This window comes from Sus scrofa, chromosome 1, assembly GCF_000003025.6.
Source record: "Sus scrofa isolate TJ Tabasco breed Duroc chromosome 1, Sscrofa11.1, whole genome shotgun sequence".
In the NCBI taxonomy this organism is placed as follows: Eukaryota; Metazoa; Chordata; class Mammalia; order Artiodactyla; family Suidae; genus Sus; species Sus scrofa.
Window position 1 is genome coordinate 174,432,724 of NC_010443.5, and position 19,121 is coordinate 174,451,844.

At 34.2% G+C, this 19,121-nt stretch overlaps 1 long non-coding RNA gene across 1 annotated transcript in view; it reads right to left on the minus strand.

Moving 5' to 3' along the window:
* Positions 1,380-19,121, minus strand: part of LOC106509095 — a 146,313-nt gene continuing 128,571 nt past the window's right edge. The window contains exon 3 of the long non-coding RNA XR_002339151.1: positions 1,380-1,460. This is a non-coding gene — a long non-coding RNA (uncharacterized LOC106509095). The remainder of the gene's footprint in view (positions 1,461-19,121) is intronic.

A 19,121-nucleotide genomic window follows, 5' to 3' on the forward strand; every position in this document is an offset into this window, starting at 1 on the left:
TGCACTGATAGCAGGCTTGTCACATGACTTGTTTCGGTCAGGAAATATCTGACAATGACGTGTTCTACTTCCAAGCAATAGCATTGCCTGGTTCAGCCACTTCTTTATTTATCTGTGCTACTGGCCTAATAATGACCTAAACTGTAACTGTATCTTAATTTTAGCTCCTGGAATAAAGAAAACCTGGACAGATGCAGAGAATACACATTTCATGAGCAGGCAGCCTTAAAAAAAGGAGGGAGAGACAAAGGCTGGGTCAGGCCTGTGCAGAGACCTTGCATACACTGGCCCCACAGGCAGGTAATGAACCTTAGGAACAGAACCTAAGATGATCTACAACTAACATATAATGGAAATAGGAAATAAATCTTTGCTTTTGGAGGCCACAGATATTTGGAATAGTTTGTGACCAAAATATCACCTAACAAAACTAATATAATGAGCTGGTATAAAATACAAATGGTGGCCTCTGGTCTAAGTTGAGCTCTCCAATTTAAATGCCAGTATTAAGGAATATAATAAATCTATTTCCAAGCTAACACAAAAGTATCTCAGTTGAAAACTTGGGAAAAGTTCCAGTGCCAACATTATTATATTGCTTTATTTGTCTCAGTCTGTTAAGTGTTCACATATATTATTTTTCATTCAAATTTGCCAAGCACTACTGGTTCTTTGTTCAACAAAATGAATAGAGGTTATGTAACTTTTCAAAGGTTGCCTGGATTATAAGTGCTCTGATTCCTGGTCCCACGTAGCCGACCACTATTCTCAAATACTCAGGATAAACCTTCCCCTTGAAAAGTTTCTCTCTAACTCTTAAACTATGTGGATAAACAAAATCCGCCATGTGACATTAACATGTTATTTGAAATGTGCTTACAGTGATCCTCTTTCTATAACAAATATCAGACTATGGTCTGATCATAAATTCAGTGATAAAAGAGCATGTTAAAAATTACACTGTCCACTAAACTGAGCAACATGAAGCAACAAGCAATATTTAAAGTAATTCACCTTTATGTTTGCATCCTATTATGAAGGAAATACCAATTCAACCTTTCTAAGAGAAAACAAATCCTTCTAAGCACATTCAGCTGGTTTTCTCCCCTTAGGCTAAGCATCAACCTAAGGAGAGCACCTCCAACAGCTATAGTAGCAATGAAGACAGCAGATGTTTTCTCTTTGGCTAGACTAAAACTGAATACTAAAAATCACTGCGCTCTGTTCCCTGCCTTTCCTGAATTACTCTTTGTGTAACCCTGCATCATCCAACAAGCCAAAACAAAGTGTGTTTCTGATATAAAGCACACTGCGGTTATTTTAACAACTGACTTTACAATGCAACTGGAATAGTAGGAAGAGTACCAGGCTTAGTTAGAATTAACGCCCATTTATTATTCTTACAGGCTCAAAATCCTTGAGAAAATGGTCCTTTTAACTTCTGGAGTGTGTGTCTTCATCTGTAAAAGGAGAAAAATATCTCATGGATTTGTTGCACTTTTTAAATTAAAGCAATTAAACATTAGATAACATATTGAGCAGAATAGGCTAGGTTATGCTCTGTTAACAAACCACCTCCAATTCTCAATACAAGCTTATTTCTCTTCACATGTGCAGTCTGTGGTTGGTAAGTCGAAAGGGTGGGGATTAATCCATAGTCACTCAGAGGTTGCAAGACACCAGCGCCTTGTAGCCATACTATTCTTCATCTGTGACCTTCTTTTCACTCTGGCCAAGGAAGAGAGCACTGAAGGGTCTCATACTAAAATTTAAATGCCCTGGAATTCCCATCGTGGCTCAGTGGTTAACGAATCCGACTAGGAACCATGAGGTTGAGGGTTCGATCCCTGGCCTTGCTCAGTGGGTTAAGGATCTGGCATTGCTGTGAGCTGTGGTGTAGGTTGCAGATGTGGCTCAGATTCCGCGTTGCTGTGGCTCTAGCATAGGCCAGTGGCTACAGCTCTGATTAGACCCCTAGCCTGGGAACCTCCATATGCCGCGGGAACGACCCTAAAAAAGGCAAAAAAAATTTAAATAAATAAATAAATAAATAAAAAATAAAGTTTAAATGCCCTAATCAGAAAACGACAATGTCACTTCCAATTACAGATTATGGCTGTAACTAATTGTAAGCATTCAAGTATACAAAACACTTCTATGCTCCAGAAGGAGATGAAAACAAAGAGATGAGTAATTTCAAGAAAACTCTTCCATAGCCAATGTTGTGACACATACATGCCATAATGTTTCTGGCAAAAACTATCATTATAAAATCATATTATTTCAACAATATTTTTTATCTTTACACTTGGTTATACTTTCCTACAATCGTAAATGGAAATAAATTCCTGTGCTGAGGTTTTTTCGCAAGTAGAGTATTAACTAAGCACATATCAGAATTTATGGAATTTTCTGAATTAACATTATAAGTTATTAGAAATAAGTATACGCTCATGAAAGTGGTTAAAGTTGAACTTTGAATAAATGAAAACAGCAAGGGAGTTTAGACATACAATGGCATAGAGTAACCTCCAATACAGGATCAAAATAAGAAGATAATTAGATTTGCTAATATTTAAGATTCTTTGGTTTGAACTCTTTCATCTTATGTCTTTGTCTCATAACCAGTTAGAATTTGCAGAGTTGATTTGGTTCTTATTTGCATTTGCAATTTTGAAAACTTGAATGTTATATACCAGATAATTACAATGTTGTATAACTATATTTATATTCATTTTAATTATAATTGCTCTCATGGATAAATATCCTGTTTTCCAACTGATTCACCCAGAGAGATTGTTAATAAGACTCTAAGTTGGACCTTAAAATCTGGTATTTATGTTTCAAAATCAATTTGCTTAATTTGAGGGTCCTTCCTCTTATGGGTTTATACTAAACCAAAGGACCCAGTAGTGTCAGTAAGACTGTTTTACGTCTTAAAATTTTTTCTTAATGATGAAGAATTCTTATTTAATCATAAGGACATTTCAAAGATTGTTCTTATTATTACCATGTGGGAAAAGCATATGTTTGTAGAAAAAAACATAGGTCTACATGTTCAACACATTTTGAGAATGTCCATTAAAATGCAAATGTTTTCAAATGTTCAGATAAAAATCACTTCCCCTAAATTATGGAATTATGGTAACAAGAATAGATTTATCATAAGCAGGATAACAACTTTTAGGGAAGAAAGTTATTAGAGTAAAAGCTAGATGATAGTCATACAGAAAGAGAAGGGCTCTTCCTTCAATCATATAGCAGGTATATCCTAGGTCTTCCTTGTTAAGAAGAAATATAAAAACAGAGTCAGAAATATACTATGCTGTTCATTTATCAAGAATGGTGCTCCACAGTGAAAAGAATATTTTTCTATATGCTTTAGCTGGAAATCAGAATCGGTTTTTTTGTTTGTTTGTTTGTTTTTTCCCGCTGTACAGCATGGGGATCAAGACTCTTACATATATACATTTTTTTTCCCACCCTTTGTTCTGTTGCAACATGAGTATCTAGACAAAGTTCTCAATGCTACTCAGCAGAATCTCCTTGTAAATCCATTCTAAGTTGTGTCTGATAACCCCAAGTTCCCGATCCCTTCCACTTCTTCCCTCTCCCCCCAGGCAGCCACAAGTCTCTTCTCCAAGTCCATGATTTTCTTTTCTGAGGAGATGTTCATTTGTGCTGGATATTAGATTCCAGTTATAAGTGATATCATATGGTATTTGTCTTTGTCTTTCTGGCTCATTTCACTCAGTATGAGATTCTCTAGTTCCATCCATGTTACTACAAATGGCATTATGCCATTCTTTTTTATGGCTGAGTAGTATTCCATTGTATATATACCACTTCTTCCGAATCCAATCATCTGTGGATGGACATTTGGTTGTTTCCATGTCCTGGCTATTGTGACTAGTGCTGCAATGAACATGTGGGTGCATGTGTCTCTTTTAAGTAGAGTTTTGTCCAGATATATGCCCAAGAGTGGGATTGTGGGGTCATATGGAAGTTCTATGTATAGATTTCTAAGGTATCTCCAAACTGTTCTCCATAGTGGCTGTACCAGTTTACATTCCCACCAACAGTGCAGGAGGGTTCCCTTTTCTCCACAACCCCTCCAGCACTTGCTATTGGTGGACTTATTAATGATGGCCATTCTGACTGGTGTGAGGTGGTATCTCATGGTAGTTTTGATTTGCATTTCTCTTATAATCAGTGATGTTGAGCATTTTTTCATGTGTTTGCTGGCCATCTGTATATTTTCCTTGGAGAACAATCTATTCAGGTCTTTTGCCCATTTTTCCATTGGTTGATTGGCTTTTTTGCTGTTGCGTTGTATAAATTGCTTATATATTCTGGGAGAATCTTAAATTAAGCAATAAAATCTAAAAGATTTGGAGAGTGAAAACAGAAGGAGAAAAGGCTTCAGAACATGAGTTTACTTAATCTCTGGTATGGAACAGAGGCACTAGACAAGGAATTTTCAGTGAAGACAAGCAAACCTAGACACACAGATGTTGCTAAGAGCTAGAACAACATGAATCCGTGTAGTAACGATGACATACAAGGCTAACTAAGCTCAGGTGTAGAGTTGGAATGGTTGACTGTTTCCTGACAGTTATAATCTGAGTTTTAGAACAAATTTGACGTTAAATCTAATCATCTACCTGTATTGAGAGTTTAGTAAAGTCAGAATAAACTACCCTACTATATTTAAAACAAGTATTTTAAAATTATTTTAAAATAGCTCCTCATTGTTTATAGTCTCTACACAGGTTGACTAACCATACTGTTCTAATAGTTTATTTTTACAAAGAGTAGGTCTTGATTTGTCCTACATGCTTCATAAAAAAAAATACAACCTCTCTGAAATGTAATATATCCACATCATTTTACTTGCTAACAAATACTTAAAATGCAAGCACATCCTAAAAAAATATCCAGTGTAACTGGGTCACCATGCTGTACAGCAGAACATTGACAGAACACTGTAAACCAGCTATAATGGAAAAAAATAAAAATCAATATATAAAAAGAAATATCCAGTTAGGATGATATGTTCAGCCCTAATTCAGGAAATCAATTAAAAGAGTGCTATTGCTTAATTTTATATTATGTTACTTTTACCTGTTTCTCTATTCAGTGAAAGTACTACTGTTCTTCACTCATCTATCTTTATTAATCAATTTTGAGATTATTAATTTAGATTTAATATATGTAGATGGGGAGGAGGCATGATAGTTGTTTCATACAATAATGCTCTCTCTGCTATTTTTTCTTTACTCCTAGAGTAAATTATCTAATACCTTTCTAGTCATTTATAAACTATATGATAATAACTATTACGCTAGTAATCCAAAGATCATCCCTAGCTCTTTCCTCTCTATTACATGGGAATAGAGCCATTTGATCATCCCTGAGCTCTCCCAATTGGCAGCTTCATCTTCACTTCAAGTGTGCTCCCCATGGACACCACTGGTTTTGTTTCTCATCAATGCTCAGTTTCTCATCAAACTCTTTCTGTAAAATGTTGCACTGGCCCCAACTGCAACATTTAAAGCAGAAGAAAGAACAACTCTTCTCCAAAACAAGAAGCACTGCTTCCTTCCAAAGCCCCTGATAAACTCAAAACCAGCAATCAACAGCTATCTAAAGCATAAAGGGCCCTTGGAGTAATTTTCATCATAAGTAATTATGATCAAATAATAATGGATCCAATAAAGCTTTTATTATTTCTTCATATATATTAGACAACTGGAATCAGTTACTCTTAGGCTAAAACCCTAAAGTCTATCTTCTAATATGGAAAAATATTCAGGTATCTGTTACAATTTCACATTTTCAATGCCTTTTTCTGGAGTTTCTTACCTGTAATATGTATTTTAATTATTTTTCCAGATAATTATGATCTGACAGTTGAGAACTACTGTACTGAAAAACTGAAAGATTTCTCTGGCAAAGATTCTAAGATTCAGTTTGAGGCTAGAGAATCAGATTAAAGCCTAAAGGAAGTGTTTCTCCACAAACTCACATAAAAAAATAACTGGGATGAAGAAAGGAGGGAAGAAGGAAAGAGAGAGAGGAAGAAAGGAAAGAATGAATAGGAAAAAAGGAATTTCTGATACCATGTTTCATGATTTGCTGACAAATCATGACGTTCAATGCCTAATTTATTTGACAAAGGATATCTGAATAGGGAAATATCCAAAATGGGACCTTGGTTGATGAACAAGTCAGTATACTTATTATTTACTAGCATTAACATTCCAAAATTTAGAAACTGCTATCCTCAGACATGTTACCACCTTCAGTACAATATACATAGTCAAAAAATAAGAGAAATTGTAAGAGAAGATCTATCAAGAAAATGGAAGTATATAATGTAAGAAACAGCACTGAGGCACAACACTGTAAATCAACTATACTTTTAAAAAATTTTAAACAATAAGAGAAAAAAAGTTCAAAAAATAAATAGCATTGAGAAATATAGCCATTAAAGTCAAGTTCAACATAATTATTAATATATAACATAAAATATACAAAACTCCAGAAGAAAAATTTGAGATGATGTTAAAGGGAAAGATGTGCAATGCAAGAAGATTTTTGTATTATTTAGCAACAGGACATAAATATGAAATAAATATGGTAGAAATAAAGTTAAAGTATATCCTTTAAAATTTTAAGTGTAACCTACGTAAACACCATAATAGAAACTGTAGCTGAATACAGTTAGAGGAGAAAAAAAAGAAATAAAACATCTCAAACAGTCCAATAGCAGGAAGAAAATACTAACAAAATAAAAAGAAAAAAAAAGATCAATTGAAAAAGAAAATAAAATTGCTGAAATAAATCCAAAAGCATAGTAATCATCAACAGTGAGAATAAGTTAAACTTATTTTAAGATTCTCTAAGATTTGGGGATACCTCACCTTGACATACATTCATTTACACACACATTTAAGGTACTTGCATAAAACTCATTTAGAAGAAAATAGTCCTCCTGCCCCCCCCAAAAAAAGTGGAGAAAATGGGAAATGAGTCTAGAAGAAATATGGTTAAATACGTTGAACTAAAAATAAACTCCCTCCTAGGACTTCCCTGAAATGAGAATAAAGGGATAAAAAGCTTCCACGGCAAAGAAAAAAGGAGACAAAAGTTGATGAGGCATAATAATTTTGGAAGCTAGAAAGCAAATGGATGAGTGGGAACTTTACAAAGCATATAAAACTTATACTTTCATTTACAAGAGTCATACGGGAGAGGGATGTGGATTCGAGCTACAGATTCTGAGAAAGGCTATAAGTATGAAAGGAAACAAGCATCTCCAAAGGATTTTCAACCTAGTATCAATGTTGACTAAGAAATGCTGGCAGAAACTTGAGATTCATTATTTGGAGATTTAAAGGCTGACTGACTAAAATTGGAGTCAAAGAAATCAGGAGTAACTGGATGTGGTAGTGTGTTGTGCCGTAAACAGTGATTAAGAGAAAGTAAACACAACACTACAGAGATCTTCCCTCTCCACTTACCTGCTCCTCACTCTCCTTCCCTAGTTTGGCTGAATAGCTACATTTCTCCAGGCAGAAGATTGGAAGATTTTTCTCTGGGGAAATGACTTAGAAATAACAGGTATCATGTCAGCCAGTGAAAAGAGACCACTGGTTGAAAAGTCTCAGATTTCTTTTTAAACAGCCAGAATTGCTTAATTGTTAAATATGAATGGAAAATCAAATAGTTTTACATATTAGAGAATGACATTATCATGAAAATTAGGAATCAAAACAAAGGGAAAATAGAAAAACAAAGACAATACAGGGAATCAATGAAAACTTTACATGTGTGTTTTATGTAGATATATATATATATAGTATGTAACTATAAATCTTACGTGTGTTAAATATATATAATCTATATATTTATGTGAAAATTATATATATATGTATAAAATGATAGAAAAATAGAGTAAGTATTCATGAAATAATAAGTTACTCATAAAGGAAGGAGCATTCAGAAAACAAAAGATTGGTACCTTCTGGTCTTCTTCCTGGAGGACATAGTTGTTGAACCAAATTAAGGAAGGAACTTGAGGAAAAGGTAAGGTGAGAAGGAAGGAAGGTGTCTAATTTCCTGTGTTGACTTTTACTTTATCATTGTTTACAGCACAAGACTATCTATCACACCTAGTAATTCCCCATTTTCCCCAGGTCCAATTGGACTCTAAGTTTACATTTGAGTGCCTATCGCCATCCTATAAAAAATAATCATTATGCATAAAAAAACTTGGGCCTTTCTTACTAGAAAGTCAAATAAATGACCACATTTTCTAATTTTTAAAAAAATTCTAGGCCATCTCTGAATGTCAGTCTGGCCTATCTCCAGGTCTGCCTTTTTCTCTTGATAATAATTTGTTGTTTCTCATCATCTTTTATTGAGTGTCAGACATAGGTCATAAAAATAACAGAGTCTGATGTAAAATGTATGTATGGAAACACTGCATTGGTAAGATAAATCTTAGGAGACAGATGGGGAGCATGGTGAGTCAATTTAGTCAGGTATTGCGTGGAATTTGTGTTTCATTGTTGCAAGAATTAATTTAGGTGGATCAGGGACTTCATTCCTCCATCAGTGGATTGCTACTACCTTCTGCTTAGTGTGAGACCTGTAGTTCCAAAGACTTTTTCTCGGTGTACCTGCTCCACTCTAAGATTGAAGTAGGCCTGGCCTGCCTGTGCTGCACTCCTCCCCCTCCTCAGCCAGTAGATTCCTCTTGCTCATCCTTTGGTACAAGGCTTTTGCCTTGGGTCAGAGAAGAATCTGGTCTGGACCACTAGCAACCCCACCCCCTAAAGACAGATTACATTTGCCTCACTTCAGAGAAGCATCTGGGGTACAAGTGGGTTTTGTGCATGTCCCACAAAGGCGGTCAGTCACCACTTTGTGTTCATGAAGGATACAGAGGCGGATAGGTGGATGGGCTTCTCTGAGTACCTCTGCTCAAACCTTGAACACTGGCAGGTCTTACTCACTTGTGTCTCAAGGCCTTTCCTGTCTCCTTGTTTTGTTCTCAGTCTCTTTTGAGTGTTGGCAGAGATCAGTGGAAATAAACCAACAATTGAATAGATTCAGTCTCTCTTGTGTCTGCAGTTTTCAGGATTCTGAAATGTTCCAGTAGTCTACACTCAGCTTTTATAAAAGATATTTTTTTGACTCAATCTCATGCAGAGAATCTAGTCTTCCTTCTCATATTCTTAACAATTTCAAAAAAGGAGACTTTATAGAAGAAGGAAATCAGGACAGTGATGAAGCAGTGTTCTAGCATTAACATAAAATAAAGCACTTTTTTTATTATGAGAATAAGTTTCTATCCTGATGATTTCTTCAAAATATTAATATCTTCAAAAGATTGTAAAGCATGTTTAAATCTCCTACTGTTTAATTTCAGTTAAAATAATCAAATTATTAAATTTAAACTCCCTATTATTTATTACCAATAATCTTTCTTATATCACAAAACACCAAAAATATCTTGATTTTATTTGCTAGTCATATTTACCATGGAAATATTTTGCCAGATATATTAATAAAATATCCATAAACCTCCTAATACATTTATAGTTATTTTAATAACTTACACTAAACTGTGCAAAGATATATAACTGTAGTAGTAGATGGAAACTAGCTTAGCTTTAACAAAGTTTACAGAGTATTTTGCACCGTGGGGGCTCATTTGAACTTAGCAAATAGATTATGGTAAATCAAATGAATAACACCTATATTGAACTGTGCAAAATTGATGATCAGTTTGTAATTATCTTCAGCTGTAACAGAACTCCTTCTCTATCTCACAAAGAAAAAGGAAAAAAAAAAACTAGTTTAAACTAGTGGTTATGAAACTTTATCTCATTTGGGGAGTAATGAAAATTCCCTATACCCAGGCTGCATCCTAACATAAATGACATCAGTATCTCTTGGAATAGAATCCAGGCATCTCAAGTATTTAAAACTCACCAGGTATTTCCAATTTGCAGCCACGTTAAGAGGCAGTGGTTTAAAAAAGATGAAAGTTATTCTCCCTCCCGTATAAAAGCAGTTTAGAACTTATATATGGCTTTACAGGGTCATCAGGGACTCAGGCTCTTATTTTTCCACAGTTCTATCCTTAGCCTAATTTCTACCTTCTAAGTCACCTCATTGTAAAAGATATCTATTAAATCTCTAGTGATTACACCCTTATTTCCTGCAGGCAATAGGAGGAAGTAAGAGGTAAAAATGGGTTGAGCCTTCCATTTATGTAAATGTCCCTTCACCTAACATTAACCCATTCATCATGTAGGTGAGCAGAAGTCAGATACACATACATACCAACCAGAAAAGAAAGAAAGAAAACATTTTCTTCCAGCTAGTCGTATTACCCAGTTTTCTTTTACAAAAACACAATGCTGGGGTCAAGGAGCAGGCTTTTTCATACCATGCTTAAAACACTCCCAGAATGTTCCAATCTGCTTCCCACACTGAAGTATATGAATGTATTTTAAAATCAGAAAAGCTATCAAATGCAGGTGGTTGAAATGCCATTCTCTTTTATCATTTTTTCTGGCTCAAGTTAATGGTGCATTCTGTTTTTCTCCTCAGTGTCTTTGTTCCACTGAAAAAATACCTAGACCTTTTTTATTTCTATCTCTATCCAAATGATTATAGGAAATGAAAATTAATTTTCCAATGTGCTTACAGATGGGATAGTCAGCAATATGTCTGAAGAAATTCATAAGTGTAGTCATAACCTGAATATTTTACTATTTTTGATGGAGTTGACCAATCTAATAACATAAGTTGATGCTTAAAAATGAATTTGCAGGTTTTAGAGGGCTGTTCCTTCATGTATGTTTCTAAGACATAGTTAATACATCGTCATTCATCATGAATTGTATTTCCAAATATCGCTTTTACATTTTTGAGGGGATACATTTTGAATTACAGTTATGACATTGGGATCCTCACATCACTTCTTCATGCAAGAAAAAAAAATATACATTCCTATAAAATTCATATGTAAACCCTCTTTCTTATTCCTTCTACAAACTCATGAAATTTCTAATAATTCACTAAAGAAGATGCAGTTCAGTAACAACCAAGAAAATAAAACCAGAAAGGTTAAATATTATTCCTTCCTCTCACAAAGATAAGGGAAAATCAGAATTGAATTCCTTTTATACCAAAAGATTCTTTAACATTTTTCCATGCAGCATTTGGAGTACCTGAAAGTAAGGTAACTAAAATAAATCTCCCCACAAATTAAGATGAAAAAAATATATAATTTTATTTTTAAATTCTGAAGTATCGTTAAAATGATTGGAAAATCTTTGTACCAATGGAGCCCACATATTTTTGATATATTAATAGCTTTTCTAAACAAAACATGCTTTAATAAAATTGCATGTTTTGATTGATTATATTGGTATATTTTTAAACAACATAGATAAGACATTGAGATGACTTTTTTCAATGAAAAATAATACAAAGCAATGAGCTAAAAAGAATATTGATAATTATACCAACTAATATGAACCAGATAAATTTCTTAGGCATCATAAGATGACATAATTTATGATGGAAAAATAAGGGTATTTTACTAAGTTTAAAACTAGCTTTTGAAACAGTAAAATGAAAATTCTACTAACACATACCTGGCACAGATCAACAAGGAAGAAATTTCCAGAATAAAATTTCTGGATATTTAGAATGCAATATATAAAAGGAAAGCTGGTTTTAAAGTTCAGAATATTGAATTTTATAGTTACAAAATCTAACTAAAGATACCATAACATGTTTTACTGATGGTCAGTCAGATTAGATTAAAATTTAGGAACCAAGAATTTAAGGATTTAGGCCTCTAAATCTAACTACTTGGTGGATCTTCTCATTGATAGAGACTAACAAGAAAAAAACAAGAAAGAAAGCTGTGGGTTAATATTGTAACATATATGCCTCCAAAATATGCAGATGTGAATTGCAATGTCATAATAGCCTAACAATGAACAAGAGCGGAAAATATTAAGTTTATAATGTATATTACTCAAAGAGAACAACCAACTGGAAAATATTTTTAAATAGTAATTATTGTAATAATATATATGTGCTTTAAATTTGTCAAAAAATCTAAGATTTTAAATATGAAAATAGTCTTGCTATGTACAACTTAAATAAGACAATGCAAAAACATATTTGAAGAACATTTATGTTAATAAGCATACCAGCACTTAAACAAAAGAAACAAAATGTATTGTTTAAAATTCTAAATTCTAAAGAATTCATTAAAAAAAATGGCAAGGAATGGTACTATAGTTGAAATTAATATATAGCTCCTCAACGTTATGTGTCAAATGGAATCTAATGTCAAGGACTATGATGGGTCTGATTTTTACATTTAAGTTATCTGCCACAGTTTTATCCATGATGGGGGAACATTCTGGAATAAGAGATGAATATTTATTATCATAGAAATAACATTAGCCTGAACATCAACATTCTTATGCCATTTCCCTGAGTGCTGGCTCCCACAGTGTGATGAAGTCAAGTGACACCTGCATACACTATGGATTGCATTATAAGAAAGGACTCCTGAGCTTTAGGAATCCAAGTATTTTATAATGGTCAGTAGCTATGCTTGCCCTTTCCCTGAGAGAGGACACTATCTCTGTTCCACAAAGCCGTAAAAAACTTTTACTGTGCTTCAGAAGGTAGCATTTCCTTTATCTTTCAAAGCTCTTTACTGTACAAATATCCTTGAAAACATAGACTGGAATAAATTATACAAAGTTTTCTTCTTGCCAAACATGAAGAAATCTAAGAGACCTATGGGAAAGTATCTCCCAACACTACTCCTTTGAAAGGATGATCCCCAGTGATAGATGTATGCTACAGTTTGTCCTCTCCCTTCTCTCACATAACTACTATTTACTCATGTTGAAATATGAAGGTGCCATCTTTAATTCAGTCATGCAAATATTTTGTGCTTATAACCACCCTTGATTCTCCCATCTAAATCTTAAAGTTTTATGCCCTGAGTATATCTCCCATTTTTACCATCAGTCATTAATGCTACTTATTTAAATGTTCTGTTGTACTCAGCATTAACCACCCAAACAAGGAGCACAGTCTTTTTTCAAAATGTGAGTCTAGCCACCTCATATCCTTCTACTCCATGAGCCTTAGGAAAAATTAATATTATTAATGCAGCTAATAAGTCCCTGCAGTTATTGCCCTTTGATCTCCCTCCAACCTAGTCACATAAAACCCCTTTTTGCCATCACCACTTTTTCCACATTAGCCTTCCTCAGTCCTCACATCTCCCATTCACTCACTTCCCCCAGAACCTGGGTAATTACTGTTCCTTACTCACCTAATTAACTCTTCCATATTTAGTTCACTCTTGACAACTCTTCTCTAACCTCCCTAGATAGTTAAATGTCTTAATTATGAGGTCCTAAAGCCCTGGGTATTATTCCTTAATAAACACCTTAAATATTCACCAATTAACATTTGTTTCTATCATGATTTGATTAAAGCCTACTTCCCCTACCATAGTATAGTGATTTGAAGGAGAGATCTATTTTGGCTATCATTATCTGTGATATCTCTTTTAGTGCCCTAGAAGTAGTAGGCACTCAACACATAATATAACTACATTGCTGAATTTACAACTGTATGGATTTTGATAAAAGGAAAATAACTTGATTTTTAGATTGTTAGATAAATAATATTATAATAACTTGATAATTAATATTATAATAAATAATATTATAATCAAACTTTGAAATTGTAGCAATTATAGTATATATAGATACATATACTATACCAAGAATTTTATAGTATATTATTAAGCTAAGTAGGCAAAACCTGCAAATAATATAGTCAAACTTAACTATATAAATGTAAAAGTATATAAAAGTAAATATATCAAATTACTAAACAATTGGGTTTCAAATTACTACTTTTCAGCTAATATTTCTTACTTCTTTCCTATCTCTTATACAATTAAAAAATTACACATGAAATGTCAAGTTATTAAAATTTAGCTTATTACCATATAGCCAAGACTGTATACAACCTACACATAATAGTCATTTCATAAAATACCATGCACTATTTTCAGTGCAATTGAATGATTTTAAAGAAATAAAATACATTATAAAACTATCCTATAGAGACTAGAAACATACATTAAGCTTGTAATACCATCATAATGTCATGAAAGGACATATAAAATTGAATCATGTTGGAGATTTGAAAAGATAATTCTTATACTTCCCAACTTTTATTATACAAGTAAATCAATGGAATTTTCCCTTCTTTACATAAGGATCCACATTTATAATCAATACCCTCATACAGACCTGAATTTTCTCTTATATTTACAAATCTGCAATTGACAGTACAGAACAACAGCAATATTTATACATTATTTTCTGCTATTGTACATTCTAAATGGATCCCAGATGGCCTACAGGAGTTCTCTGAGCACAAACCTAAATTTTAAAAACTGACTTTACTGCTGAATAAAAGGCATTTGAGATAGTGAATTTGATTTTTTTCTCTGAATTCGCTAAGGCAGTACACAGAAAAATTTGGAAAGTAACAAATCAGAGTTGAGTTGGACCTTTTATGGATGTAGAGAAAAGGGCACATGGAAAGAGAATAATATTTGCCATAGGAAAATTGTGAAACAAGCGCTAACAATTATAAAATGAAAAAATTATTTTCTGTTCTTACTGCAAATAGAAACATCAATAGAATGATACTGAATTTCACATCAGGGAACCAATTTCAGGCAACATATTAATAGTGACTGTAATCAATATGTAAAGAGTGACTTAGGATTGTTAGAAACAAAGGATATTTTAAATTTCTCATTTAATAATAGGATAAATTTATGAATGTTTTCCTTGTTTCTATAATTCAGTATTTAAAATAAGTTTTGAAATTTTAAATATTTATAAATAATGTTAAGTTGTCCAAAAAAATTGATTTTTTTAAAAAAGCATATTGACAGGAATTTGGGTAAATGCAACAGTTTAAATACATGTGTCTAATAAGTCTTTTCCTTGAAATTAACCCTGAGTAAACAGAGAGGAGAATGAACATGTGGAAAAAGAATATGGAAGCCCAAAGCTGAACCTAGGTAATATTATTACCCAATGTCACAAATATTGAGAGATTCTTTCCAGGTATAACATACATGCTTATAAATCAAAGGCAATCCAAGGACTCAATGGGAATCTAGGCAGAGGTAATTCTGGCCATCACTATTATATCCCCTTATTTAGGGAAGTGAAATCTAGAAATTACACAAGCCAAGGAAATAATGAGAGTCATTCCCCTTTGGAACATTTTTCATGTTCCTGATAAAGGAGTGGGAACTTGAATCCACTTTGAGTGGTTTGCTCTAATACCACTTCTCAAAAGGAAAATGGGAATCTACAGAAAAACACAGTAGGGAACTTCTCTATTGTGGATTTCAAAGTAGAGCTGAATTCTGGAATTTTAATACCCCTGAGAAAGATGGGCCCAGTCTACTTATAGCTATTTTTCTTACTAAGAACTAAAAAAGGCAGAGAAGGCTCTGTTGGTATGAAAAGTCAAGTGACCTTTCCCAACAAAAATTCATAGAAGGAAGAACTATTTGCTTGATTTCGCTCAGAAGTAAGAGAGAACTTTCAAGAGGTGTGACAGAGCATACACTCTCAGAACTAGAGAGGACAATGCAGTAAGCTATAAATAAAGATTGAAAAGAAGCACACTGTGTACCTGGAGTAGAGCTATAAATGAGGAGAATTATAGCTAAAGAACACTGGATACCAGGGAATCAGTGAATACAGAGAAAATTGAGCAGGGATAAAATTCTAAATCTGGAACTACACAGAATCTCAGTTTCTTCCCATGGGCCTCTTGATAGAAATTGGTATAATATAAATATTTACTATCCAGATGTCCCTCTTAACTACTAAGGAAATAATTTGTATAGATGAAATAGGGCCCAAGATAAAAGTACACATGCTATTTTTAATAGCTGTATTTAAGTATAATCAATATATAAGGCATTGCACAAATATACATACATATGCATGTATACAAAAAATGTACATACAGGAGCTCCCGTTGTGGCTCAGTGGTTAATGAACCCAACTAGAATCCATGAGGACGTGGGTTCAATACCTGCCTTCGCTCAGTGGGTTAAGGATCTGGTTTGCCATGAGCTGTGATGTAGGTCACAGACACAGCTCAGATCCCTCGTTGCTGCGGCTATGGTAGAGGTGGCTAGAGCTCCAATTCAACCCCTAGCCTGGGAACCTCCATATGCCTCCATATGTTTTTTAGTGTGGACCTCAAAAACAAAAGACCAAAAAAAAATAATAATGTACATACAAATATACAGCTTGATGAGTTATATCCATGTCAATCAAAGTATAAACATATCTATCACACCCCAAAATTTCCTCCAGTCCGTTTGTAGATTTTTGTTTTATTATGGTAAGAATACCTAACATGAGATACACCCTCCTAATACATATTTAAGTACACAATATAGTTTTGTTATACTATAGACACAATGTTGTACAGAAGATATCCAGAACTTATTCATCTTGTACACCTGAAACTGTGCTCCAGTTGAACAGCAACTCTCCTCAGCTGTTGGCAACTACAAATTCTACTCTTTGTTTCTATGAGTGTGACTAGTTTAAATATCTAATATAAGTGGAATCATACAGTATTTGTTCTTCTGTGACTGACATTACTTTTAGGATAATATGTTACAGATTCATCCATATTGTCACACACAGCATGATTTCCTTCTATTTTAAAGCAGTCTGATATTCCATTACATGTGTTTATCGTGTTTCCTTTTCTTTATTTTAAATGGCCACAACTGCAGCATATGGGATTTCCTGGGCCAGGTGTCAAATCAGAGTTGTAGCTGTGGCCTATCCCACATCCCACTGAGATCCTCAACCCACTGAGCAAGGTCAGAGATCAAAACCACATTCTCACAGAGACAGTGTTGGGTCCTTGACCTGCTAAGTCACAATGGGACCTCCACATTTTCTTTACCTATCAATTTGTCAATAGACATTTAGGGTTTTTTTCCACCTCTTCATTATTGTGAATAATGCTTCAAGGAACATGAAAGTGTAGATATCACTTTAAAATCTGATTTCAATTATTTTAAATATACACACAAGTGGATCATGATAGTTTTAGTTCTAATTTTTGGAGGACTCTCCATACTATATTCCATTAGTGGCTGTACCATTTTATATTCCCACCAACAGTATACAACATATCCAGTTTCTCCATATCTTCACCAATACTTGTTATCTTTCATTATTTTGTTTTTTGATAAAGACCATCCTAATGGATATGAGGTGACATTTCATTTGTGGTTTTCATTTGCATTTCCCTGATGATTAGTGGTATGAGCATTTTTTTGTATATCTGGTGGCCATTCATATGTATTTTTGAAGAAATGTTTACTCAATTATTTTGCCCATTAAGTAAATGTCAGCACTGACTAAAGGGTGAGAGACAAAAAGCAGGATGGTAAAGTGGTAATAATGAAAACACCCCAAAGCAAAAGTTAAGGAATAATGACACTTTTGTGAAATGAGACTAAAAACATAAATTTGAATACCAGAAAGAAGGGTTGAATATATGAATAATTAGAGAGGAGAAAAGATGAGGAGAGAAAGAAATTGAGAAAGGAAAGGGAGGAAGATAGGATAGAGGATAAGATTTGAAAGAGAAAAAGTAAGAAACAAAATAAAATGGAAGGTGGCACTTAGGAGAGAGAGACAAAGACAGAAATAGACAGAGAAATACAGAGAGAGAAAGATAGACACAATGTCTCCAGCTTATGAAAGAGGAGAAAGACTCCCTGAGAGTCAAAATGGAAGAAGTCACTTAACTGTGTCCCTCAATTTATTTCCTTAACTTTGGTTAAGAAAAAAAAAAAAAAAAAAAAACTTTTCCCTTGTTTGAAAAAGGTGTTGGTAAGTGGAAAAAAACTTTTAATATACATTCAAAAATACTTTGTAAATTGTCAGCAACAATGGAAGTATATGTGTTCAGATTACTCACCTTCTAAAACAACTCAAACTGCCTAATAAAATAGTTTATAAAAACAATATATAATTCATCTAAGAAACTATGGAATACTTAGGCCAGGAGCCAAACAATGATGGGGATACAGGGAAATAAAAGACTATTCTCATGTCAGGGGCATGATTGAGATGGCAGAGTAGTAGGATATAAAACTCATCTCCTTCCACAAATACATCAAATATACATCTATATGTGGAATGATTCTCACAGAATATCTATGGAATGCTGGCAGAAGACCACAGACTTCTAAAAGGGTAATAAAATCTTCACATAACTGGGGAGTACAAAAGAAAAAAGAAACATTGAAAGGAATTGAGATGGGAGCTGCATCCCTGGGAGGGACATATGAAAGAGGAAAAGTTCCCACAAACTAGGAAGTACCCTCCCTCCCCACTCCCCAATCAGCAAGGAGATCAGCTAGGACACAGAGGGATGGATTCAGAGCCTTAGAGGAGAGTTCAGTATCAGTTTGCAGCATCCATAAATTCAGAGAGAATTGCACAGAGGGTCAATACTCCTGCCATTCATAACCTGAGATGTGTGTCTGCTTGTGCAGGCATGGGCTGGATGCCAAACTTTGGGTTTTGGAGATCAGATCTGGGAAGATAACTGAGGTTAGTTAAGCATAAAAATCCTGAAGAGGCTGGAGTCTAGCTACTGCAACTGAGGGTGTATGTGGAAAAACCCAGGCTGCCTTAGAAGCCATGAAAAATTGGGGTATATTTGAAGGGAGGGGCATAACCACCATTGTATCCATTTTCCCTGCATGAGCTCTCAGGTGAGAAAAGCCTACACAAGCTCTGGGAGCAGGAGTGGGCCACTGCCATTGTAAGCTCAAGACAAGATACAAATTGCCACTACTGCCAACCTCATGGACTCCAGCAGCAGTTGTGAGCTTCCTCAACTTCCATTATGGGCTTCTGGTGCACATACAATCCACTCCCACTGCAGAGAGCCCCAGGAGCAGG